Genomic DNA, 25,588 nt, shown 5'->3' on the forward strand with positions numbered 1-25,588 from the left:
GGGAGACAAGATTAATATTTTTAATTGATGTCATTTTCCGATGCCCAAGAATCCCAAAGCAATGGTTGGGCCCTGGCCCAGGTTGCACAAAGAAGCTCTGGCTGCCCCATTCCTGGAAGTCATCAAGAGACAAGATTGGATTTGTCCTTCAGGAACATTTCCAAGGAAAATCTGTCATAAACCAGGCTTAGACAGAGCAGCATGGGAGAGATGCTGATCTCTCCACTTGGACTGCACTGTGGGCATGTGAATTTAAGTTAGAACTGAACAATTCCATGTGCCACATGCAGGAGTGATAAACCCGTGGATATTCCAGGCTTAAGGATGTAAGTAACTCCACTCTGACCTGTTTCTTTTGGAAAATATCCCCCAGACTCCAGATAAGAACTTCCAGGTCCTTCCAGTCTTTATCAGAGGAGCTTCCTGCAGGGAGCTGCTGGTGCTTTGTGCCAGGGAGGAAAGGGAAAGGCAGCTGGGTGAATATTCCATGACAGGCTTTGGAGGGCTCATGGAGTGAACTGGGAAGGGCAGCAGTGGCCTGGGGGGCTCTGCCCTCTCTGCTTAGCTGGAAATCACATGGGCTGGTGAAACAACACTTGATGAGAACCTGTTTTAAGGGATGCTATCGTGGCTCAGCAGAGGCAGGGCAGTCATCCTGTTGATAAGGCCAACACCCACAGTAAACACAGTAATTACCAGTCTGAGCTGGTGAGAGGTGCTCCGATGGAAACCTGGCACTTCAGGATCAAATGTGGTGGCTATTGAAAGCCTCTTTCCCTTGGGCAGTGGTAAAGGATGTTCTTGCATGGAAGTCTGAAAAAAACCCCTCTCCTTTCTGTGCCCTTTTCACAGCCTGTGGTTGGGAACTGCAGGTAACCCCCTGAAATGATCATTGACTGGAGAGCTGCCTGGGAGTGCTGCTGTTTGCTGCCTTGACAGATGATAAAAGCCTGTCCCAGAGTGCTCTGAGCATCTCTCCTTGCTGCAGCCCAGTCACCGTGGCTTTACCTGCATCTGGTCCAAAGCCAGCTGTGTTTTTAGCCTCTGTTTAGTGTCCAAACTGTTTGCTGCTGTCCCAGGGGGACAAGAGGGGTTGAACAAATTGCACTGGGAGCACAGCAGTGGTGGGGATGCTGTGGGAGCTGGGATTGCAGTGCCTGCTGCAGCAGAGCTGTTGGGCTGTTCTCTGTGATTCCTTAATGTTGTTTCTAATTAAGATAATAAATAAATTGCTTCTGGGAGCAGTTTTGAAGGAGATGTGGGGGAAATGGTGAATCTCTCTTTAGCAGGGGCCAGACACCGAAGTGCTGAGCTGGTGCTGGCCAGGCAGAGGATCTGCAGCTCTTGGCTGACTCCTGGGAAGCAGGGTGAGATTCCTCCTTCCCTCCTCCTGGGAGACCATAACTCCCATAGTGATGTTCCCTGTGGCATTCCTTGCTGGAGGAAGGTGGCAGGAATTTGGGACTGTGGGGTACTGGGCACTCTTCTAAGCACTGCTGCTTTTGTCTAAGGGATAACAGCACTGGAAATGCCCAGAAATGACAAATCTGGGTCCTGCTTTGGATCAGTAATGCTCCACAGATCCAGCTGTGGCAGTGCTGGTCTTCTGGAGCACTGATCCTCTTCCTTCCATTCCAGTCCCTCAGAAGGAAACCAATCCATCAGGTCAGGTGCCAGAACTCACTGCTGACCCTGCAGAAGTTGTTTGCACTTCTCTTTTGTCCCTTTTATCTCCTTGCCCCAGAGTTTGGGCCCCAGGGAAGGGACTTTTGGAAAGTCTTCGATGCAGAGCTGATCCAGAGGCATAGGAAGGAGCAGAGGAATGGAGTTAGCAGATAAACATTCCCAGCCTCCAGTTGTTTGGAGGCCTCTTGCACTGGTGTGTCACACTTGTGTCCCAAACATAACAAGTGACAGGATGGGAGGAAGTGCTGGGGGAAGTTTAGGTTGGATGTGGGGAGAAATTCCTTCCCTGGAGGAGTGGTCAGGCACTGGGGCAGGCTGACTGGGGAATGGTGGAATCACAGCCCCTGGGAGGGCTCAGGAGTTTTGTGGATTTGTGGCACAGCACTGCTGGTTAACAGCTGGACTCAGAGGCCTTTCCCAACCTGGATGATTCTGTTTCAATACAACTTTATTTCTTAGTTTTGCAATAAATCTAGAGGTGGGATCTGCTCTTAAAAGCAGATTCCCATTAAAAACCTAGGAAACTTGGTCTTCCTGGTGTGGCATCCTTTAGGCTTTAAAGGATTGTGATTGATATCAGGATTTATGCCTTGGAGCTGTGTGCTGGCTGTGTTGGACCCCATGCTCTTGGTGGAACCATGTGAGGGCTCCAGGAGGCTCCTTGCCTCTGGTGGGGAGTTTTTGGCTGCTGTCCTGTCCCTGGTTTGGTCCCAGCCAGGCCCTGGCCAGGGGTGCCAGCCTTAGCTGGGTGCTGCAGGATGCCCTGGGGAACCTTTGTGTCACATCCTTGGGATGGGGACTGAGCTCCAGGGGGCTGCAGGGACTGTGCTCCAGCTCCTGTTGGTTCAGGCTGCCCTTGGCCCTCTGGATAACCCCCTTTAATCCCTGGATTTACACAAAATCAGTGTCACCAGAGAGTGTCTGAGCAGAGATTAGCCACGGGTGAATGTGAAAGCACCGAGGGGAAACTGAAATATTCTGGTGCTAAAAATGATTCCCAAACTCTTACTTTGTGTTTTGGTTTGATATTTTTTTACTTTTTAGCTTTGTGTTCTGAACCAGGGCTGCTCAAGGGCTGCAGTGCCATGGATACCTCATGCAAAGACCCCTCCATCCTGAATCAGAAGCATCTCTGTCCCCTGCAGAATGCTGGCACGAGCCAGGTGCCCTCGAGGTGACAGCTGGGGGTGGCCTGGCTCTGTGCTGCCCTGGCTGATCCCCACTAATGCAGTGTTTGGAGAGGGGAGCCTGGCTTGCTAGGCACAGGCAGCTTTGAGGGAGATAAACACCAGGCTGACCTTAGCTGTGCCCAGCTCGTTTGACCTGAGGGCAGCTTGTGGTGCATCCTCTGGGGAAAATCAGTTTTTAAACTGAACCTTTGGAAGGAGAGGAGTGCTTAAGAAGCCCCCAGGTGTGTTGGTAGCCCCTCTGAAATGCTCACAGAATAGCCTGAGCTGGGAGGGACCCGTGAGCTGAGCTGAGCTCAGACAGGCTTGGTTTGTGCTGGCACAAGCTGGATGGAGCTTGGAGCAGTGTGGGGCAGTGGAAGGTCCCTGCCCATGGCAGGGCTGGGTCTGGATGGGCTCTGAGGTCCCTTCCAAGCCCAACCATTCCATTATTCTAAGTCATTTTGCCCCTGAGACCTTCCCAGCCCTTTGGGATGGGTGGCAGGGATGCCCCATGCCACAGGTGGAATACTCAACCACACTTGAGCTCATCTGCTCTTCTCAGTGTTTGCAGCTCAAAAAGCAGCCTGGGACTCCTGACTCTGCCTCCTGGTTATGAATTTAACAAGAAAAAGGGCTTTTCTCATGTTTTAAAAGCTGCCTGCAGAAAGGCTGAGAGGAAAGCTAACGTGAGGACAAACTTCCTGGGAGATAGGGGAACATTTGTTTGCTTTTCCTTTGGTGGAAAGGCTCAAAGTGTGTTTGTAAAACCACACATTGGTTTATTCACTCCCAGAGCCAGGTATCTCCTGGGCTGGTGGGATCTGCTCTCCTCTGAGGAATTTAGATGAAAACCCAGAAAGAAGTTTGGGAAGATTACAGCAAGAAAAGGCATTGAAGGAGTGTTTGTCAGGAATAACTCCTTGGGTGCCCTTGTCTGTGTTATCTGGCTGTGCCTCTGGAGGAATGCTGTTCCTGGAGCAGCAGCAGGTCATGGTGACACGTGCTGGGCTGCCAGTGCTGGCTGCCTTGCTCTCTTGCTGGCAGCCCTTGCAGGTTGCTGCCTGAGGGGTCCTTTTTGTTCAATATCTCACTGACAGCTGTGAGGCTCTTGTGGCACAGCAAACTTGGAAAGTGTTTCAGGATCTTGTGGTGAGCGAGGCACCACCACCTGTGGACTCTGGGGACTGGAACTGGCTCAGGAACCAGAGGATAACAGAGCACCTCAGGTTGGAATGGGCCTTTAAACATCATCCAGTGATGATGGTGATCCACCCCTGCCATGGCAGGGACACTTCCACTATCCCAGCCTGCTCCAAGCCCTGTCCAGCCTGGCCTTGGACACTTCCAGGGATGAAACAGCCACAGCTGCTCAGGGCACCCTGACAGCCAGGAATTCCATCCCTGTATCCCATCCAGCCCTCCCCTCTGGCATGGGAGCCATTCCCTGTGTCCTGTCCCTTCATCCCCAGTCCCTCTCCAGCTCTCCCTGGAGCTGCTCCTCTCCAGGTGAGCACCCCCAGCTCTCCCAGCCTGGCTCCAGCCCTGGAGCAGCTCTGGAGCCTCCTCTGGGCTCTCTCCAGCAGCTCCAGGTGCTGCTGCTGTGTGTCCAGGGCTGGGGCAGGGGTCTCACCTGGGCTCAGGGGCAGGATCCCCCCTCAGCCCAGGGTCTGGAGGTTTCTGGGTACCAGAGCACGTGTCCAGCTGTTCATCCACCAGTACTCCCAGTTCCTGCCTTGCAGGGCTCTCCCAGTGTCCATCCCCAGCAGCTTGGGAAGCACTAGGCTGAGTCCCTCGAGGTTTTTGGGCTCTAAGTCCCTTGGGTGTTTGGGCTGCCACAGGGCTTTAATCCTGGATTGTTATTTGGGACAGGAGCCCTGTGAGCTCTCAGCACTGAGGTTTGTCCCCTGCAGAGTGGAAGGAGTTGGGGCAGGACTGCCAAGGGCAGCTGGTGCCATTCCTGTGTCCCAGCAGGGAGGGGACTGCAGTGGCACACGTGCAACCACGAGGGCACAGCCTGAGCTGCCAATGCCTGGCCTGGCTGGGGGTCAGCTGAGGGCACTGTTTACATCCTGTAATTAACAGCATGAGTTAATCATGGGGCTGGGTTGGAGTCACAGAGTCTGCTGCTGCAGCTGGATCCCTGTGCCAGAGGTGACAGGAGGCCAGGAGCAGAGATGTGTCAGCTTGGGCTGTTGGTGCTAATTTATCCTCCTCCCCTGCCAGGGTGTGCTTGCAGCACATCAATCACCATCTTTAGAAATCACAGCTTTAACTTCTTCCTCTTTTTGGCCTCTTGGCAAACCTGCTTTGTGCAACTGTGCTGTTGTTGGGTTTGGGTTTTTAGAACACGTGGAAAGGTTTGGGTTTGGAGAGACCTTAAAGCTCATCCATGTCCAGGGGCAGGGACACCTTCCACTATCCCAGGCTGCTCCAAACCCTGTCCAGCCTGGCTTTGGACACTTGCAGGGATCCAGGGACAGCCACAGCTGCTCTGGGCACCCTGTGCCAGAGCCTGCCCACCCTCACAGGGAACAATTCCTTCTGATTATGAACCTCTGGGGCAGATTAAGGAGCACTTAGCAAAGGCAGAGCCTTGAACACAGCATTTCTGGTCCTTGGTGGGACACAGAGCTGCTCACAGAAGGCCAGCCTGAGACTTCTGGTGGGTTTCACTCTATTTCATTGACTCTTGGGAGCTGGGGTGTCCTAATTATTGTCCAGTGCAAGTGAAAATGTGATATTTGGGTGGTGACTGCTCTGGAATATGCTGACAGGCTGCTGGAGGGGTTAAACTGGCAAACAGGGGATGTTTGTGCTGTGTTGGTTCCCCACTACCACTGCCTCTTGTTTGGTGAATGCTGCTCTCATTGGGGCTGCAGAAAAAGATCATTGGTCCTCCTGGGTTTAATGAAAATTTCAGAGGGTGGAATGAGTCTGTCACAGAAGGATGTAGAAAGAGAAATGGGGATGGTGACTTCAAATCTTCTCTCCTCTTGTGTCCATAGGACAGCATCTTGCTCTAAGCTGTGTGAAGAGACTTTAATTCTGAGTCTAACAGGGCTAAAAGTGCAGAGGAACAAAATCCAGTTTTCTTAGTAGAGGCAGAAGTGACCTTCTAGTTAAAACCTGAGGCAGTTCAGACTCCTGAAATTGCCAGGTCTATAAGAGACACAGGTGATTAACATTGAAGCAGATATGCTGGGGAGTTAATTTCCATCCTTATCTCCCTCCAAATGTACTGGAAGGGGTGATGTGCCTTTGTCTCCCAAGTGGTGAAGGGAGATCAAGGTCTTCTCCCAGGTAACAAATCCTAGAATGACAGGAAACAGCCTCAGCTTCTTCCAGGGGAGGGGTAGGTGGGAGATGAGAAAAATATCCTTCATGGAAAAGCTTGTCCAGTCCTGACACAGGCTGGGGGGACTCCCAAAGGCAGCCCAGTGCATTAGTGCCTGAATTCAAATACAGCCTGTGCAGCAGTAAAAGTTCTTTGGAAAAGGCTGGGAAAAGATCCCAGCTGAGCTGTGGGGAATTTGGAGAAAAGCAAAGATGGTTGTGAAGCCTCATTTCCCTGAGAACTGGTGACATTTCCTGGCTGAAAGAAAGACCAGGATGACATGGAAGAAGGGACAAGTGCCCAGCCTTTTGAGGCACCTTGTGATGAGCTTGTAGCTCTGATTTCCAGCTCCATTTCTGATTCTGATGGGTTGATATTCCTGAAATCCTCAGAGCTCCACAGCAGCTGGAAAACTCTGCCTTCATTCAAAGCTCTGCCTTCAGTTATGGAGAGAAGCTTGAGGACACAACCAGGGCAGAATGACCCAAAGCTTCTGGCAGTGCTTTGTCCAGCAGGCACAAAATTTCCTGTGGCACAAAAATTGCTGTGTCTTCCCTGGGGCAGCAATTGCCACGTTTTCATGGAGCAGGATCAGGGTGATCTTGGCTTTGCCTGCCTCCCTGGCTGTTCTGAGCTGAGCTCTTGTGCTCCTCTGTCAAGTGGTGGTGCTGCAAGAAAAGAACTTTTTTGAGTGCTTGGGGTGTGATTGTCTCTATTTTTTTCCCTCAGTGGATCTCTCACCACCTCCTTAGAAATGGAGGCACTTAATTTTTCATGGAACACTTTGTTCCCCTCTCCCATTCTCTATATACAAGTTGGGTGTCTGAAACTCCTCCAACCCAAAGAAAATCCACAAGGAGTTAAATTTCTTCACTTCCCAAATGTCTGGTGGGACACAGATCTCTTGGGAACTCTTGCAAACATCCAACCCAAAGCAAGAGGGGCTTAAAGTGCTTGGGGACTCCAGCCTGGAGCTGGGGGCTCCCTTCCTCTTGAGTTGTGTAGGAAATGTGGTCATGGATGAGGCAGGAAGTTCATGTGGGAAGAAAACAGGTTTGAAAGTCTCTTCCACATCCCAGGTACTTGTCTAAACCCTCAGGCTGTTTACAGTCTGCTTTTGGTGGGAAAGATGAGATGCTTTATTTCATATTCCAGCTCTTTTTTCCTGTAGGGTGAGGGACATTTATGTAGTCTGCATCCCATGGAGCTGAAAAAAGCTTCCCTGCCTGCGGTTGTACAGAAAAGGCAAGGACAAGGGAGTTCTTCAGGAGGTGTTGGAATGTTCCAAACCCTAGGGAGGGGCCAGAGGGAAGTGAGGAATCACCTGGCAGGGTGTGCTTTGGGTGTCTTCACCGGTGGTGATGAGCAGGATTTCTTGGATGTTTGGGAGGCTGGAAGAAACCCAAATGCTGTCTGTGTGTTTTGATTTATTTAAACATCAGAATTATACCACACGTGCTTCCAGAGCCCAGGGCATGGCAGCTGGGAATGCTGGAGGAGAATTTCAAAGCCTTGTAGTGATTCACCTGCTCTCCTTTAGGATAAATCAAATCTTTCCTTAATCAGTGCTGATAAACACGCTGCAAATTGAAATGATCTTATGCCTTACAATTTTTGTCATTGATTTTTTTGATTTTCTTGCAGTACAATCCCTGAACAGCCTTTAAATCTGAACCACATTTCTCTGTTCCATGCTCCCGTGGTGCTGATAATTCTTCTCTCCTTGACATTCTTTCATCCCTGGGCACTTGTGTGTGTACAAACAGAGAACAACAATTCTGACTTGCCACCCCAGGGCTCTGTGACCATTTCAAACATAAACTCAGCTTACATCTCAGTTCTGCCTTTCCACATAATAAATTACCAGCATTTATTGGTCTTTTGACATACAGGTTTCCTAAGGGAAAAGGAGGAGACTGGCTGAACAAAGCCTTCTCTATAATCTGAGTTTGCAGCAGGCTTTGGACTGGAATTGCAATTCCCAGCCAGTGCAGCAAGGATTTTATGGCTCTATCTAGAATTTCATTTATGCCAGAGGAGGTTGGGGGATGCTGGATCCTACACCTTAGACTGCATCAGTAAAAGATGAATGTGGATGATGCATTACAGGAATTGCATGCTAAGCACTGATGAAAACTCAGTGTTTTTATGGAAATCCATCACTGGGGACAGATTTAGAGCCATGTGGGAATTTGGGCTGGAAGGGACCTTAAAGACCCTGTCATTCCATCCACCCCCTGGCATGGGCAGGGACACCTTCCACTAATCCAGGCTGCTCCAAGAGGGACAAGGCTGTGACATGAGCTGGATCTCTGCTTGGGGTGACAGGGATGGCTCCTCTTCTTGCCTGCTTTTATTGTCACCTTGTGCTGCCCCTGCTCAGTGCTTTAATAAAAACCTTCTGCAGTGACACATCTTGGACTTCCTCACCTGGGCTGGGGCTGAACCTGGCCAGCTCCCGTCCTGTGTGAGATCAGATGGGTTTTTTGGCACCTGAAAGACAGTTCTGTACTGGGAGGGAGATTCCTTGTGGCTCCTGAAGATCACTCTGGTTTTGGGAGGGCACAGAAAACTTGACCCTTCTGAGATGGAGAGCACGGGGTGAATCTTGCCCCCCAGGTTCCAGCTGGGATCAGGAGCTGGGCTGGGATCAGGAACTGGGCTGACTGGGCTCCATCCTGCTGGGGTGAGGAGCAGCTGAGGACAGGACTGCCCTGCAGAAGGTCAGTGGCTCCTGGGTGGGCAGCTGGTAAAGGTGTGGCTGAGTGTTTGGATAAAAAACTGAGTTCTCCTCTGCTGGAGGGGCTGCTGAGCCAAACCCTCTGGAATTTCCCTTGCCCTGGGACAGTGGATGGCCCTCATGGAGACCTTGGCTTTCCATGCAGCTGGCACTGCATCAGCCCAGTGTGTCCATGGCTTTGCCCCTGTCCCCTTCCCACCTTGGGGACTGGCTTGGAGGAAAGTTGGGTTTTTTTTTGTGGGGAGGTTCCATCCCTCCCAGCTCCCTGGAGGATGGTGCTGCTGGGCTCTGGGGGTTGTGGCTTTGTTGCCTGGGCAGAAGGATGGTGGCCTTCAGCTTCCAGAAGAGCCATGGCTGCAGCAGTTTTGGCAGGGCTCCTGCTCCTCTCCTGTGCTGGCAGAGCAGCAGTAGCAGCTGCCTCCTGCCCTCTCCCAGTCTGGAGGGAGAAGTAGGTCAGAATTTGCATTCTTTGCCCAGATTCCCCACATAACTTGAACACTTTTTCCCTTTTTTTTTTTTTTCCTCTTTTAAATGCCCTGTTCCTGTGCGTGCGTGTGTTCCTCGGGCTCCCCTGAATCAGAGGGTGAAGGCTCAAATTCAGATGTATAATTGGTCTTTAATATCAGCCTTCCTTTCAAAAACACTTCTGGGAGACTCCTCACATGCTGACAGACCAATCCCAGCGTGTAAAACTCCGAAAGAAATGCTTGGGGCAGCGTCTTCATTTTTGGCTGCTGTGTTGTCTGGATCAGGAGTTGAATTTTCTCCTGTAGTTCTCGTTTTGCATGACAAGAGCGAGTAATTGGGGTGAAATCATCTGTGCTGCAGACTGGGATGGTGAGAGTTCTTTTCAGTGCTTCTCTGTATGGGGTTTTTTTTTGGCTTTTTCCTTTCTGTTTTGTGATGTCCTGATTGGGTGGGGGGGGAGAGATGAAGCACAGACAGGATTGTGGCAACCAGAGAAGCCTCCAAGAGTTGCTGCAGGGCAGGCAAGGAAGATTTTGGCGTGGTTTTGTGCAGTGTGAGAAAAAAGAGCTTTGATGTGATGGGGCAGGAAAGCTGGGGCTGCCCCTGGATCCCTGGCAGAGCCCAAGGCCAGGTTGGACAGGGCTTGGAGCAGCCTGGGACAGGGGAAGGTGTCCCTGCCATGGCAGGGGTGGGGCTGGATGGGCTTTAACATCTCTCCCAACCCAAACAATTCTGTGATGATTCACGTGTGATTCAGCATCTCTGGCAGATTTTTCAGTAATCTGGCAAAAATAAAAGTGAATGTAACATCCTGAGACTGGGTGGTTTTCCAGAGGGCGATGGCAAGACAGACCTGCTGCACGATTCTGGTCTTTCTCCATCTGTGGAGGGGATTTTTCATTTTGGCTTTGGTGGTTAAAATCCTCCAGAGGCTCCATGTGCATTATTGTCACTCTGAAATAAAGCAGATTGTGTGGTCTGAAGGCAGGTGGATGGGTAAAAGGGGCAGAGTCGTGTGACACAATCATTATTTTAATGCATTTTCACTATATTTTTAAAGTATTTTAAAGACTTCACTGAGATTTTTCTTTGTGTTTCTTGTAACAAGTCCACGTTTTTAGCCAAAACCTCTCTTTTCCCAAGGAGATTTCAGGCTGTTTCTGCTCTGTCTGCTTTGTGCTGGTGGAGCTGCCACCTGGATCTGTCTGAGGCTTGTGCAAAGAGCAGGAATTGTCATGTCTGTTCCCACTGTGCCCCCTTCAGCTGCCAAAAAGTGTCAGCAGCTCTGAGAGGGCTCTGCACAGGGATGATCTTTTGGGAGCTGAGCTTTTCCCCGCTCTGCCTTTGCTGTTTGATCTCTTTCCTTGGGGCTTTGGCGTGTGCAAGCCTCGGCAGTCAGAAGGCTCAGCAGAAATAAACAGAAGGTTGAGTCTTTTTCATGTTAAATCCAAATCTTTGGGTTTAACTTTTGAGTTAAACCCTACTTTTAATTTGGATGAACTTTTTGGGAGTTGCAGTGAAATCACTTTGGATTTCTTTGTTCCCTCCTGTACCTGCTGTTTGCATTAACCCCATGGATCTCCTGCTGTTCCCCTTGGAATTTGGGCTGTAATGTTCCTCCTCCACTGTGTATTCCTGTTTTCAGTGACCCAAAGGGGGAACTGAGTGTTGTTTTTGGAAATGTGGGATGTGGCTGGAATCCCTGGATTATGCTGTGGTCAAACCAGAGTGCTGCAAAGCTCTGGTTATCCTTCACTCAACATTCCTCTCTCCATAAAGAGCTTTTCTTGGGCTGGCTGCAGCTGACCTGCTCTTCACCTCCAGGTGGGGTTTAAGTAAACCAGTTTATCCTCTGGCTTAAACTAAATCTAGACCTAAACCTGCCACCCTCTGCCTGGATCTGGAATCTCCTCCCTGTGGGTGACCACAGGCAGAAGGCTTGGGCTGCTCTGTGGTGCTGCCTTGGTCACCTCGTGAGCAGAATTCCAAAGCCCCACAAGATGAAAATACACCATGTGTATTTTCTGTCTCTAGGACCTGATTTTAGCAGGAAATCAATGTGAATTTGGCTTCCTTGTGCAATCTTGTCTTGTAAGTGAGGGGATGATGAATGGGTACCAGCTCAGCTCCTGCCAGGCAACAACTGGAGATCCTTTGGACTAATAAACTGCACTGTAACCTAAAGCAAAAATTGAGGCTTGTCAGAATACAAAAACTGGGGATGATCCTGAACACAGTTTGTGGATGCTGGAAATTACTCCTGGCTGCCAAGCTAAAAATAAAGAGCTCAGTAGTGAGAAACCCTTTGGGAGAGTGTTTGCCCCATAAAGGAGGAGAAAAGCTGCTGACAGCTCTGGTCTGGGGAGTGCAGGGCTTCAGCCTCCACAGCTGGTACAAAGCATGAATGTGAATGAAAAAATGAAATATGAAAATCAGGGATTGCCTGGTGGGTGTTGGCACTGGCTGTGCTGGAGCTGATCCTGTACCTGCTCCTATTTTTTTGCTGTTTGAGGTGGTGAAATGGTTTAGGTTTTCTTTTGGGGCAAAAGAGATGGCATGGTTGGCTCTTCAACATGATGTGAAACATTTCTGGTGATTTGTTGTCCCCTTTGTGCTCTGCTCCTTCCTCCAGCAATGTCCCTGGGTTTTGGCAGAGGCTGGGATCTGAAGCTCTGAGGTTGCTCTTTGTGTATTTTGCTCATCCTGAAGTGATGTCAGTAACAGGAGGAAGCTCTGAAAATTAGAGGTACTCACTCTTTCAAGATGCTTAAGTTTGTAGCCACTTAGCCCACTCCTCTAAAAATTAGTAATAATGAAAGCATATAAATAAAAATAAGAATATAATCCTGGATCTCCACCCTTCTCTCCTTGTCTGACATAGAGTCCCATTACTCTGCTTCTTGTCCTGTTCCTGAAGTGTCTGACCAGGGAGCAGGAGCTGGGGAAGCTGAGGTGAAAGCTGGTGCCACAGGGTTGGGGTTTCCCAGCCGAGGGTCAGCCCAGCTCTTTTGATCTTACTGCAGAAGAAAGGAAAAGTGTTTCCCTGGCATAACCACTGGCTGTTCCTGTCTGAAAGCTGAGCAGCCTTTTTCTTTTTGGAAACTTTCCCAGAGATCAACCTGGAGCCTGTGGAGTGGAGTAGAGAGGTTAAACCAGGGCTGGAAGCTTTAAATACATTCATGGAATGGTTTGGGTTGGAAGGGAGCTGCAGGATCATCTTCAAGATCATTCCATGGCAGGGACACCTTCCATTGTGCCAGGCTGCTCCAAGCCCTGTCCAGCCTGGCCTTGGACACTTCCAGGGATCCAGGAGCAGCCACAGCTTCTCTGGGCACCCTGTGCCAGGGTCTCACCACCCTCACAGTCAGGAATTCCTTCCCAAATCCCATCTAACCCTGCTCTCTGTCCTGTCCCTCCATCCCCTGTCCCCAGTCCCTCTCCAGCTCTCCTGGAGCCCCTTCAGGCCCTGCAAGGGCTCTGAGCTCTCCCTGGAGCCTTCTCCTCTCCAGGTGAGCTCTGCCAGCCTGTCTCCAGCCCTGGAGCATCTCCATGGCCTCCTCTGTAGCTCTTTGCTGGCACCCACCTGTGCTGGAATTCTGGGATTTTGGGGCTGGTTGAGCTTTCTCCAGCACGTGGCAGGGAGCTCCCCGTGCAGGGACTTTAGGATGTGACCTCCAGCAGCTGTTCTGTGCTGTTGGCTGGATGTGGGGCTGGGATCAGCCACCTTGGTTGAGGAGAGAACATTCAGAAGCTGGTGTTTGAAATGCCTCTGCTGAGCTGAAGGAGAGATTTCAGAGGAATCACGCTCCAGCCCCCACAAAACCTGAGCCACCTGTAGCAGGGAGCTGGGGTGAGCTGTGGCTTCACACCTGGGGGCTGAGCAGGTGTTGGATGATCTGGTGAGGGGGAGGAGATGTCCTTAAACTGTGAAGGAGCCTCTGAGAGACAGAGAGAGACAGAGAGAGAGGGAGCGAGAGGAGACACGGAGCCGCCCCCGCACCCCAGCGTGGGGGCTGTGTGAGGAAAGCACTTGGGTGATGCCCCTGGAATAGAAACCCAGCCCAGCTCTCTGCCAGAACAGAAATGGGAAAGGTTTTTTTAGGGCTTTAGTCAGTCTGCACCAACTGGCACCAGAAAAAGAGAAAACGTGGAGTTCTCAAGGGCTGGGCAGAAGGTTGGACAGCAGAAAGTCCTTTTGAGGATACCTGGAATCCAAGTGGAATTTACTAGAAATAGTGGGACAGTGTGTTTGTTTTTAGCTCAGTGAACATGTTCTCACCCTCTTTTAAGTGCTGCTGAGGATGAGCCAAGCTGGGGGGTGAGGACTTGAGCTGAACTCTCACAGGCTCCTCAGAAGAAAAATGAACTTTCTTGGAAAGCAGCGTGGCCCAAACCCTCAGCTTGCTGGAATATGTAAAACTCCTTAAGAAGCTGGAAGTGAAGAGCCAGGATTCAAGAGGGGGATGATGATGGCTTGCAGCAATTTGGCCAATTGCTGGCTTGAGGGGTTTCTGCTGGAAAAAGGAGATTTCCATCCTGAGCAGCCTTGCTCTGTTGGAGTTTAGGTATGGGCTGCAAAACCTCAGGTTGTTTGAAAACTTGGAAAAAAAAAAAAAGGTTTAGCTCCTCTACTGGATGGAGAGGGGTAAAATAGTAAAATACAAAATTCCTGCTTAGTCCTCTTTCCAGTCACTTCCTGACATTCCCTGAAGAAAGTGATTCCTGCTTCTAGAAAATCACAGAATAAATAGTTCAGCTTGGGAGGGAGCTCAGCACTCCAGCCACCTGCTCAGCTCAGCTCTGGAATTATCTCCAGAGCAAGCTGGTTGGAATAACCTTGGCAGCTGGATCCTGTGGATTGCCAGAGCCTGGTGTGGTGTTGAAGGATGTGCAGGCTGACTCCAGAAGCACAGGATGGAGGATGAGCAGGAACCACCACAACCCCACTCTGTATGTAAAGAGTGTGAGCCAAGGGGTCTGAGTCTGTGGTATTTTATTTTTATATTTTAGGTGCCTTTTTTTTTTAGTATTTTAAATTTTGTTTTTACTATAGGCAATTTCCAGCCAAATTCACAAATATACACAAAATTAAATCAAGACTTGGTTGGTCTTCTAGCAGTTGCATAGTTTTCTCTCCCTTAGAGATAAAAATAGTAAAATTGCTGGATTTATTTTTATTCTTTTCCAGCTTTTTATTGAGCTGGAAAGGACAGAAAGAACATGGAAAGTTTAATTCATGTCTCCACCAAGGAAGGCAAGCAGTTTAACTCAGTTGCCCTTAGCTGGTACAGAGAGTAAAATGACTTTAACTCAGTTGCCCTTAGCTGGTACAGAGAGTAAAATGACTTTTTTTTCCCCCATGAGTGAGGCACCTTCTATCTCCTCCATCTTTAGGATTTATTGGTCTGGTTCTTGCTGCCTTAAGGATCCATGGATTTGTTTCTTCTCAGCTTTCTTGGCTGAAGAGCTGCCCTGGGCAGAGGCAGACTCTGCCCCAGGTGGTGCCTTTTCAGGAGAAATAATCACAGCCTGCCTCAGTAAATGCTGAGACCCTAATGCCTCAACTCCTGGGTTTGGAAGGTGAAATGTTTGGTTTCTGTCTCTGAAGGAGTTCCAGTGAGGCTGGGCTTGGGGAAGGTCTGGCAGAGGTGCTGATGGTGCCAGGACTGAGGTCAGGGAGGAAAGTGCCTCCTTCCCCTTGTGACCCCGGAGGACTCTTAGATAAAACTGTTCCAAACCAGCTGAAGGGAGAGCTGGCATGGGGAGGGGAAGTGAAAAAAGCTCACTAGGGAAAGATTGCTGATAAGCCCAGAGAACCCAGGGACAGCATCAGGCACCAGGGAACCCAGGAGAACCTGCTGGAGGTAAAAACCTGGAGAGTGACGGAAATTCAAGGGATTCACGTGAGCCCTGAGCCAGACAAAACCCAATCTTGGACCCTGATTTGATGTGAGGATACCTGGGATGTTTATAAATTGTGTCCTGGCTGGGGAGGATGAAAAAAACACCTCCTCAATTCTGGCCAGACCAGGATGCTGCCATGCCCAAGGGATGCAGGGGGAATTGGAGGCCTGGCACTGGCTGCAGTGAAGGAGAATGAATGTTCAGATCCAGAGGATCAAGGAATGGGGTGGGTGGGAAAAGTCCTTAAAACCCCCTTTCCTTGAAAGCTTCCATGGATTCCTCTTTTCAGTTGAAAAAGGTTCCTGAAACGTGGACAAAGAGCTACACTGCCAGATTTGGGAACAAAAAAGGCTTGACTCTCCCCCTTCCCAAATATTTCCCTTTATTCCCTTCCCTATGACAGATTCACCTGGTGATTTGTTGTGCCAATTCCTTCTGCTTTCATATAGCAAAAAGAGATTCCTCCCCTTTTCTGTGTCCAGTTATACTTTGCTAGTCTGGAAATTAACATTTTTTTCAGGAAAGAAACCCCTCCACCTCTCTACCTTTTATTTTCTTTCTTTCCTGGCCAGCTCTTTTCCTGTGGAATTCTGGTTTATCCAGACTGGACACTGGTGGCTTTAAACCCTGGTGTGCTCATCCAGAGAACAGGAATTTTTCAGTTGATTTTCAGCAATGTGTAAAAACTATTCTGGCAAAAAGAAGGGTATTGCTGATGTTCTTTTTGGTTGCCTTTGGGTTTGGATGGGGGTTTGTTTGTTTGTTTGTTTTTTGTTTTGTTGGTTGGTTGTTGGTGTTTTTTTTGTTTGGTTTGTTGGTGGTTTGGTTTGTTTTTATCTTGTTTTTGTTTTTTTTTTTTATTTTGTTTGCTTCTAATGCTTACAAAGCCTTATCCTGAAATTTCTTGCTGAAATTCCCCACAAACAGCAATCATTTTTTTGAGTGCTTTCTCTTAATTTGATGAACATCCCAGTATTTTTCAGGACCTTTCCACTCTGTTCAAAGCAGTGGCAGGAACTGGCTTGGCCAGCAAATTACTGAGTGTGAAGTCAATTATTCAAAGCTCTCGATGTTTTCCTACTTAACCAAAAAACATTGACTCAAGAGCAAGCTCAGCCTGGCTTCTTTGGGACTTATTTCAAATCTTTAATCTTCCCACTTCCATCCCTTCCCCTCTCCAGCTGTACTTGCTGATTAGTCTCTGACAGCAGCCTGGGCTAGAGCTGCTCTTCCTTTGGGGGGAGGTTTATTTGATCTTTTCCCACCCAGCAGCAACTCTTGGAGAGCATTCCAGCTGGGCTGGAGGAGGCTGAGCTCCAGGGAGTCACTGCCTGGGGAGGGAAGGAAAGGTGGGAGAAAGCAAGGAACAGGAACAGAGGCACTTATGCAACCACCCTGTGTTTTGGGAGGAAAACAAGCTGGAAATAAAGATATTTTGGCTGGTGGAAGGAAAAGCTGCTTGTCTCCTACCCAGACAGTAGCTGCTCTCAAGACAGGATCTTAATCTGATGGGATGAAAACCCAGAGTGGCTTTCTGGAAATGGGATAAAAGCCATTTAATCCTGGAAATGCTGTGTTTGTGTGCAAGTTCCATGGGCAGATTTTTCTGAGAACCTTTTTAAATAAATGTCTATGAGACTAATAATAATAATAATAATAGTTTTTCTGAGAGTTCTGTGCTCTGGAAAGCTCTTCTCTGCTTCCCTGGGATGTGGCTGCTTTTTGGTCTGTGTTCCAGGTGGGAGAAGCCTGACCCACCTGGGCAGGGGGCTCTGTCTTCTGAGCAAGTGTAGCCTTGAAAATTGCACTTTTCTCATGCTTGCCTAGGGCTGGCTCACCAAGAGATGTGCAGGAAGCCTTTTTATTGAATCCTTTGCTTGTGTGGTGCTCTAAGATCCACCCTGAGCTGTGTCCTGGTCTCCTCCAGTGTCTGCTCCAAACCTCTTGCATTGTTGTGTTTATTTTTTGCTCCTCCAATGTCACAAAGCTACTTTAAAAAAAAATAAATAAATCACTTCCAAGTGGTCCTTTTTCCTAGAAAGCTTAGAGTGGTGCAGAGAAGGAGAGAGAAATGCTGTTGCATCCTGGCCTCTGGGCTCCTGTGGGATTTAGCTGCTCCAGATGTTTGGATAAACTGCTCTGGGCTGGGAGCAATTCCCACCAAAGTGCTCTGGGTTAATGGACCCTTGGGGGTCTTGCCTTGAGATGGTGTTCTCTGGAGCACAGGGCTATAAATAATGCCCTGGATGAGAGCAGTGTTTTGAGGAATCCCAGCTGGAGAGAGCTCTGTGCCATCCTAACCCCCAAAGGTTTGTTGGGTACCTTTGATCCCAATCCCAGAATGGTTTGGGTTGGAAAGGACCTGAAAGCTCTCCCAGTGCCACCCCCTGCCATGGGCAGGGACACTTTCCACTGTCCCAGGCTGCTCCAAGCCCCATCCAAGCCTGACCAATTCCAAGATTGAGGCAGCCACAGCCTGACCATCTTCCTCTGAAGCAGATGTCTGCAGGTGTCCCTGTTTGACTCTAACCCTGGTTATATTGAAAACACCATTGTGCTGATCATGTGCCAGTCTGGAGGAGTGTCACTGGTGCTGGGAAAAGGGCACCAGGACACAGTGAGTTAATGCTCAGAGAATCAATGCTCTTCCTGGTAAAAGGCCTCAAAAATGACTGAGAGCACTTGGACTAATAGGCCTTGGGTTTGCATCACTAAATGAGTTGGTGAATCCCTCATGACTGGGCCTTTCCATAAGGAAAACAAGCTAGGAGCTGATGTAACTGGCAGATGGAGCCTTGTTTTTGTGTTTTTATTAGAGCAGGACTCTCAGGCAGAGCTGGAAATGCCTGTGAGCCTCCTCTGCTCCCTCTGGGAGTGACCCTGTGGCTGGAGGGATGGGTCCCTTCCCGACCTCACCCTCTGTCCCCATCCCTCCTGTGTCAGGGTGACCTTGGCCCACCTTTGGAGATGCTTTTTGGAAAGCAAGGAGCATTTCAGAGTGATGCAACCCCTTGCCAGGTCAGTTGAGAAAATTCCTTTCTCCTGAAAGATTTATGCTGCAGCAAACAGAGTGAAATCCTTTTGCCCTTATTCACATCTTCCTAAAGATCAACAGCAGCTTTTGGCAGGACACAGGAGTCCCAGTCAGGACAGGAATTCACCTGGAGCTGAGTGACTCTGGAATGGGCTTGGGGTTGTAACCTGTCTCTTGTCACCCATTTGTTTCCTTGGATTTTTTTTTCCTTGCACTTTTCCTTTCCCTCATGACAGGGAAGCTCTCCTGTCTCCTTGCATTGAGCAGAGACTGATCTGTACAGAACTGGAAAAAAACCCAGTACAAACTGGAAGGAGGCTTTAGGAACATGAGACAAACCTCTGCTTCCTTGGAAAAGAAGAGGGATAAGGTGGATGTTAGCCTTCCTCTGGCAGAAATCAAATATCTTGTGTGCCACAGGGGTGGAGGAGGGGATGGGGGATGCATACATCTCATTTTTCCCCACATCATTTTTGTTTCCATGTTTTTCAAGCGATCACAAAGCTGATGATGAAAAGCTGACTTTACTTCTTGAACTTCTCCTGGGCTTCATCAGTTACCTCATGGACCTCAAAGCCCACCCAGTTTCACCCCCTGCCACGGGCAGGGACACCTTCCACTACCCCAGGTTGCTCAGGAAGGCCAAGCAAGTTTTTCTTCTTTATTTATTTAGCTCCTCTGCTGCTTGAGCCCATTTATTTTCGTGAGTAATGTCTCCTGCAGCCGTATGGAAGGAATCAATCATAGGAAATCAGGAGCTTGTAATCCATTTAACTAGGACTTTCCACCTCTCATTAAGCCAGAAGCATTCATGCCTAATTCTCTGGGTAGCAGTTGCACAGCAGATGTGCAGGGTATCGATTGGAAAATGAGTCTTGCTGGGTTTGTTTTCCTTTTTTTTTTCTTTCCCTCCCTTGCTGTTTCCATTCCAGTGCCTGCAGTGGGTGTGGAGGCACTTGGCTCCCTCTCAGAGGAGCCTTCCTGGGGTTGTTGGTGCAGTTTTCTTCCCCTGCTGGCAGGAGCCAGGTTTTCAGCAGGGGATGTGCGGGACAGGCTCCTGCTCCAGCTGCTGGCACCATCCGTGGGCAACTCTTCAGGGCTGTTTGGCAAGGAAAACCAGGGGAGGGAGGAAGGCTTGTCTGAAGAGGAAGCTGCTGGTCAGGGTGTGCATGTTCAACCCCAGCTCTGCTTCCACTTAATTTCTCAGCAAAAACGTGCTGGTAACGGGTAAGGCTTGGTGCAGACTTCTGCTTTGCAGCTTGGTGTGAGGATGGCAAAGCTCCTGGAGTCTGTGGAGAGGAAAAATGTTCTGTAACCTTTTTAATTCCTTGTTGGTGCATGGGTTTTGTTTAACATCCAGCTGTTGTCTTCTCATTCTTCCTGTGATGGTTTTTCCTGTCTTTTTCTCACCTGGGCTGTCTCTGTTGAGCCCTGCTGATTTTTTTTGTCGTCACCCAAACCACACCAACATCACAGGACATTCTCTGTCTGAGGCTCTTCACACAGCAGAGGCTGAACATGGGGTCTCTTGCTCAAGACGCTCCCTTCCCATCCCTCTTCTCCCAGTTTGGTGCTTTCCTGCCTGTCCCTCTGGCTTTGTGGCTCAGATTCCCTCCACTTCCCTGTCTGCTGCCAAGATCAACAGCACTCTCGGGCTCCTGGTGGTGTCTCACCTCACCTCAGCTGCTATTTTGGATTTTTAGCTGTTGAACTGCTGGCTTGTGCTGCTCTGAGTGTTTCTGGAATGCTGTTCCAAGGGGACTCCACCTGACACAGACTTGGAGAGGTGGAAAGGTTTGACTTTCTCTGCCAAAAATGGGATTTCGCGCACTTTGGCTGCTTGATGTTTCTCTCTGCTGTTTCTAAAAGCCAAGGGCCTTATTAGAATTAAAGATATGAGAAATTCACAAGTTATTCCCCATCTCTCCAGCAGCCCCCAAAAGATAAAGCTCTTTTTATACTCAGGTTGTCAGAAATTCTTTGGCAGAGGGGACCTGAAGTGTCCCATGTTTCTCCTCCTGTGCTTTGCTGCTGGGAGTTACTTCAGAACCTGCTCGTGGGCTCACCTGGTATTTCTGGATCTGCAGCAGAATTTGGGTTTTCAGAGCTGTGCCAACGCCTCGACCTGCCAGGTTGGTGCAGAAAGCAGAGCCTGTGTTTAATTATTGCTCTGCCAGAAGTTTATACAGGTTTTTCCTGTGCCCTGTTCCTCTTCTTCCAGCCTTTCCAAGTTCCAGGCACCCAGTCCTGCCTCCCTTTGTGGAGAACATTAAGAAGCTCTGTGGCAGAGGGCGTTAGTCCGTCCTGTGCTTATTTATTTAGGGAGATTAAAGTCTAAGTTTTTCTTTTGTAATCCCTTTGAAGTATTTATCTTTTGAAGTCTGAATTTTCATTAACTGGAAGTGCACAACCCCCGAACTACACGCTGCCCTAGTTTCAAAGCTGTAATTTTTTTTTTTTTTTCTTTTGGTAGAAAACATTTAAGAACAATAAACAACAGGTCAGACCCACAGGGGCTCCACATCAGCCAGATCCTATTTGGGATTGTCTGTTTGGGTCATCCCTTGGCACTCTGGGGACTCCAAGGGGCTCTGCAGGCTCTCCCTGGGTTGGGATGTAGCCATGGATTTTTGGGATCTCAGGGAGACAGGGATGTTCCCCTTCTGAGTGCTCTGCCAGACCAATACATGGCCTGTAGACCTTTCTTTCACTTTTTAAATTTGTTTTCCCCCCCTCTTATTTTCTGTCATTGAGGCAGCAGCACTCAGCTTTAAGGACAAGGCTGTTGTGCTTTCCTGCCTCAGCTCTCATCCAAAATATTCCATATATCCCCATATATATCCATGTGCACATGGCAGAGGAGACTTCCCTGCAGTTCATCTTTTTTGTTTGTTTGCCCGGGGGGGGGGGAAAACAGATGTTGACTGGAGCTTTGATATATCTGCTGCTTTTGTTTGTGCAGCATTATCAGTGTAAAAATGAATGTTTTCAGCCTGGAAAAAGTGGGTGGGGAAACCTCTGACCCAACCTGATTTCCAGAGTGGGGAATAACAATGTGTGTGGGGAAGAATAACCCTGCTGGGTCGTTGCCTGGGCATCCTCCACCCCCAAAATGAATCACCTGAGGCTGTTTTCTGGCTTTGGGGTGTCCCATTCCTGCCTTGAAATGAAATCTTGGATGCTGCAAGCTGAGATGCTTTGGGTTTGTGCCAACAAAATGTGGAAAATGGTGCTCAGCGTGTGTGTGTGCATCTCCATTTCCTCCCCTGGGAGTGGCCAGAGCAAGCAGCCCTCAGTAATAGCTTGTTATTAAACAGATGGGGATATTGACCCTCTTCCATTTCCATTTTCCACGCTGGGGAAAGTGCAATTGCATTACTTTGGCTTGGATGAGTTCAGTGTATTAATAAAAAAATGTGTATGAAAACCAATGGAGAGTGCATGCAAATCCCAAGAATTTAGAGAATGATTTCAGCCCTGGCTGGGCCATAGAGATTTCTCTTCCATTTTTCTCTTTTTTTTTTTGTGCACAGAACTATAGAGTTTGCTCTGGAATAGCTTTATTTTTTAGAAAGTATTGAAGGAAAATCAGGATTTTGCAGTATAATTGGGGAAACGATTCACAAGCAGCCTTACAAGCATATCAGTGGGGCTAATTGATTATCAGGCATGTTCTCACCTAATTGGCAAAGGAAATTATTTGCTTAACAAGGTTTTAAGCATAATTAGATTGATACAAGTTTTAGTAGAGATAGAGGTGTTGAATTTACAGAGATTCTTGATAAACAGTGATCCCAGGAGTCACCAACCTTCTCCAGCCTTCATCATTCCATGGTTTCATTATTTGTGAGCCTCCATTGAAGCATCCTTGGCTGTGTTTTGGGTTTGGTTTTGGATGTGCTGATCCAAACCCTCCTGAGCAATCCGTGGTGGGTGTTCAGAGAGGGCTGCTTGGCTTTTAAAAACCACAGAACATCCTGAGCTGCAAGGGACCCACAGGGATCAGTTCCAACCCTGCACAGACTCCCCAAATCCCACCCTGGGCATCCCTGGAGCTCTGTGGGGCTGTGCCCATTCCCTGGGGAGCCTGGGCAGTGCCCAGCACCTCTGGGAGAGGAACCTTTCCCTAAATCCAACCTGAGCCTGCTCTGGCACAGCTCCAGCTGTTCCTGGGTCCTGTCTCTGTCCCAGAGAGCAGAGATCAGTGCCTGCCCCTCCTCTTCCTCTCCTGGGGAAGTTGTACCTGCACTGAGGTCTCCCCTCAGTCTGCTTGAGGGGGGATCAGAGGGGAGGGCTTGGGCTGCAGCCAGCCTTGGGAAAGGCTGTTAAACCTGCTCCTCTGGAGCTGCATCCCCACTTTACTCACAGCACTTCAGGACTTGTGCTCTTGCTCTTCCCCTCACTAAAATGAGGGCACTGAGATGCTTTAGTGATTGGCCTTGATTGCTGCCTTCCCTCCCCAGTCCAGGTTTCTGAATATTGCCCTGAGACTACAGGGATGGAGCACTTAACCCAGAGAGACAAAAATCAAAAATTTTTAGGCTGGATCTCCCCAGAGAGCTTCACTTTTAAATGTGCAACTCCAATTCTCCCTTCTTTTTTTTTTTCCCCCTCCAAAGCTGTTTGGAAAGGAATAATGTGTAACCAATACCTCCACTTCAGTATCTCAGAAGTGCAGTGTGTGCTAATTAGGCATCCTGGAGCCTTTGGAAAATGCTCCCATTGTATTTCTAGATGGAGCCTACCCTGCTCCCCCTTTTTGGACAAGTGAGCTGGTTATTCAGCTCTGAGAAGCTCACAGCCATTGGCAGATGATGCATCTTGAAAGTCAAGGTTGAGAGCATGAGTGGGTTTGTGTTTTCTGTTTTATTTCTCTCCCCCCTCCCTCCTCCCTCCCTCCTGGTGCACGTTGCTGGATTTGAATAATTAATGCCTGTTGTCTTGCTTCCTGTTTTCATTTCTGTATGTAATGCTAACCAGCAGTGGGCTGAATCATTCACAGGCTGCTCTCTGCACCTCGGCAGCTGGAGATGTCATGGGAACAGTGACTGGGAGGTGCTGCACACTTTCTGCTGCTCCCTGGACTCTGTTTCTGGAAGCAGGAGCAGTGAGTATTGAGCCTGTGCTCTGGGCCAAGCCAGGCTCTCTGGGCAGATGGTATCAGAGTGGTTTCTCTCCCTGCAGCTCCTGTTACTGCTCAGGTGTCTGTGTGTGTGCAGGGCAGGGTGGCTGCTGGGTTTTGTCCTTTCCCACCTGTTTTGGGCTTTGATGGATCTGGTGGTGATGCTCATGGAGAAGAGGGAGTGGTTTCAGGCTTGTTGGTTGTGCCTCATGCAATTACACTGTGTTTAGGAGTGGATTTTCTAAAACTCATCTAAGATTTTTTTTTTTTTTTTTGTCATTGTGCTTTTCCTGAGTTTTTGTGGAGAGCAGCCTGGAATTCTGGGCTCCCACAGTGCCTGCCTTTGCAGTGAGAGGAACCAGGGTGGGAGCTTCACTTGGTGTCTTACAGAGCCTTTTCATCTGTCTTTTCCCTTGGGCACTGCCAGGGATCCAGGGACAGCCACAGCTCCTCTGTGCACCCTGTGCCAGGGCCTGCCCACCCTCCCAGGGAAGGATTTCTCTCCTCAAAGTGATCAAATGAAATACCCAGTGAAAGCTTTGGGGGATGGAGCTGGCCTGTCTGCCCTCCTGCCTTGCATGACTAAAGCAGGAAGAGGTGGAAACCAGGAGAGGTGCTGTCCTTTGGAGAGGAATTAGTACAAGATGACTTGGAACAGCTACAGCCTTCTAGGTTTTCAGGGTGGGAGTAAGGGCTTTGCCTGGGGAGCTGTTAATAGGCTGTGAGTGATTTTTACATCTTGCACAGAGCCCTCAGCATCTTGTACATCACTCCACGCTTGGAATCTTCAGGGCAGGGAGGGTGAAGGGAGGCTAAACCAGGGTGGTTTAGCCCCAGACCCTTGAACAGCATCTCCAGTTTTGCACCTCCTCAGTGCCTCTGTCCCACTGTGACAGCTTTTGTGGGAAGGCAGAGGGGGAGAGGCTCATTTCCTGGGCATGGTCTGGAAGCTGAAGATGGGGAGGCAGCTTGAGCAGTGACCTTTGCTGAGCTTTATAAATAGCAGGAGGAGAGGTGAGACCCGGGCACGGGGAGGTGACCTCGACACGAGGCCACAGAGGTGGCACAGCAGCACGGGGGGACATGAGCAGCAGTCAGCTCTGGTGTCAGGCTGGCTGTGCCTGTCACCCCCCAGGGGACAGCAGGGCCACGTGGGGAGCTGGGCTGGCCACACGTGGGTGTGTGGGTCGTGCCCACCTGGTGTCAGCGCCCCGAGCAGCACGGGGAGCTCTGCTGAAAGCACAAAGCTGCCTCTGTGTCTGGGGGAGAGGAAGGCACAGGGCTCTGGGGACAGCCTGGGGACAGCTCTGGAGCCACAACAACCTCCAGCCTCTGGGATGCTGAGTCCTGATGGCAGTGTCAGGGCAGGGCTGTCCTGGGCTGTCAGCACGGAGTGTGGATGGACACAGACAGGAGCTGGGAGGGGTGAGCTCTGTGTCCCTGCTGACATTTCCAGACTCCAGCACGGTGTCTGCACTGCCTGCAGCATCGCCTTGTGCATCAGCTGGAGTGAAAAATACAGCCAGCCCTGCTTTTGGAGGCTTCCTTCCATGGGATGTGTCAAGGAAAAGCTTTTAGGTGGCTGGTTTATCTCCCTTAGCCCAGCCATGCTTTGCTGGTGCCAGTGAGGGTGGTGCTGCTCAGCTGTCACAGCTTTGCCCAAGACCTGAGCCCTGGGAATCCCACGTGTAAGGAAGCAAAGTGTTTCCCCTGGAGAGGGTGGGATGTACACAGCCTGCACACAGCCCTGCACTCTCAGGAAAGGGGGGGCGAGCACTGTGCAAGCTCAGCTGCTGTCAAACTGCACTGCCAGCCCACTGGTGATGCACAGAGCAGCAGTGGGGGGCTGTGGGTGCACAGGAAGCCGTGGGAAACCTGTGGTGTGGGATCAAGCACAGCATCCAGCTCTGCATCCTGTGAGTGCTTGAGAGGTTTGTAAAGGGAGAGGGTGATATCTGTAGTATACATTTTGTGTATACACATCATGTATTCCATATTCTTGGGCTTGTCCAGAAGTCTGGTCCTTGCTGGATCCCTTCCAGCTCAGGATAGTCCCTGATTCTGTGATGCCCCTTCTGCAGGAGGCATGGAAGTGTTTATTCCTCGTCTGGGACTGTTTTGCAGGCTCCAT

At 49.6% G+C, this 25,588-nt stretch overlaps 1 protein-coding gene across 6 annotated transcripts in view; it reads left to right on the plus strand.

The window, feature by feature from the left end:
* GDPD5 (glycerophosphodiester phosphodiesterase domain containing 5) overlaps positions 1-25,588 on the plus strand; it is a 99,342-nt gene that overhangs the window by 15,867 nt on the left and 57,887 nt on the right. The window contains exon 1 of one of the 6 annotated variants that reach the window (XM_050975361.1): positions 9,659-9,766. The exons of 2 other annotated variants lie outside the window; for them this stretch is intronic. The gene's annotated coding sequence lies outside the window, so the exon portion shown is untranslated. Of the gene's footprint in view, positions 1-9,658; positions 9,767-19,326; positions 19,563-20,352; positions 20,468-23,322; positions 23,443-25,588 lie in introns of those variants that run through there. 3 more of the 6 variants (XM_030234382.2, XM_050975353.1, XM_050975342.1) reach the window with 3 other exon arrangements.

Source organism: Serinus canaria, chromosome 1 (assembly GCF_022539315.1).
Source record: "Serinus canaria isolate serCan28SL12 chromosome 1, serCan2020, whole genome shotgun sequence".
In the NCBI taxonomy this organism is placed as follows: Eukaryota; Metazoa; Chordata; class Aves; order Passeriformes; family Fringillidae; genus Serinus; species Serinus canaria.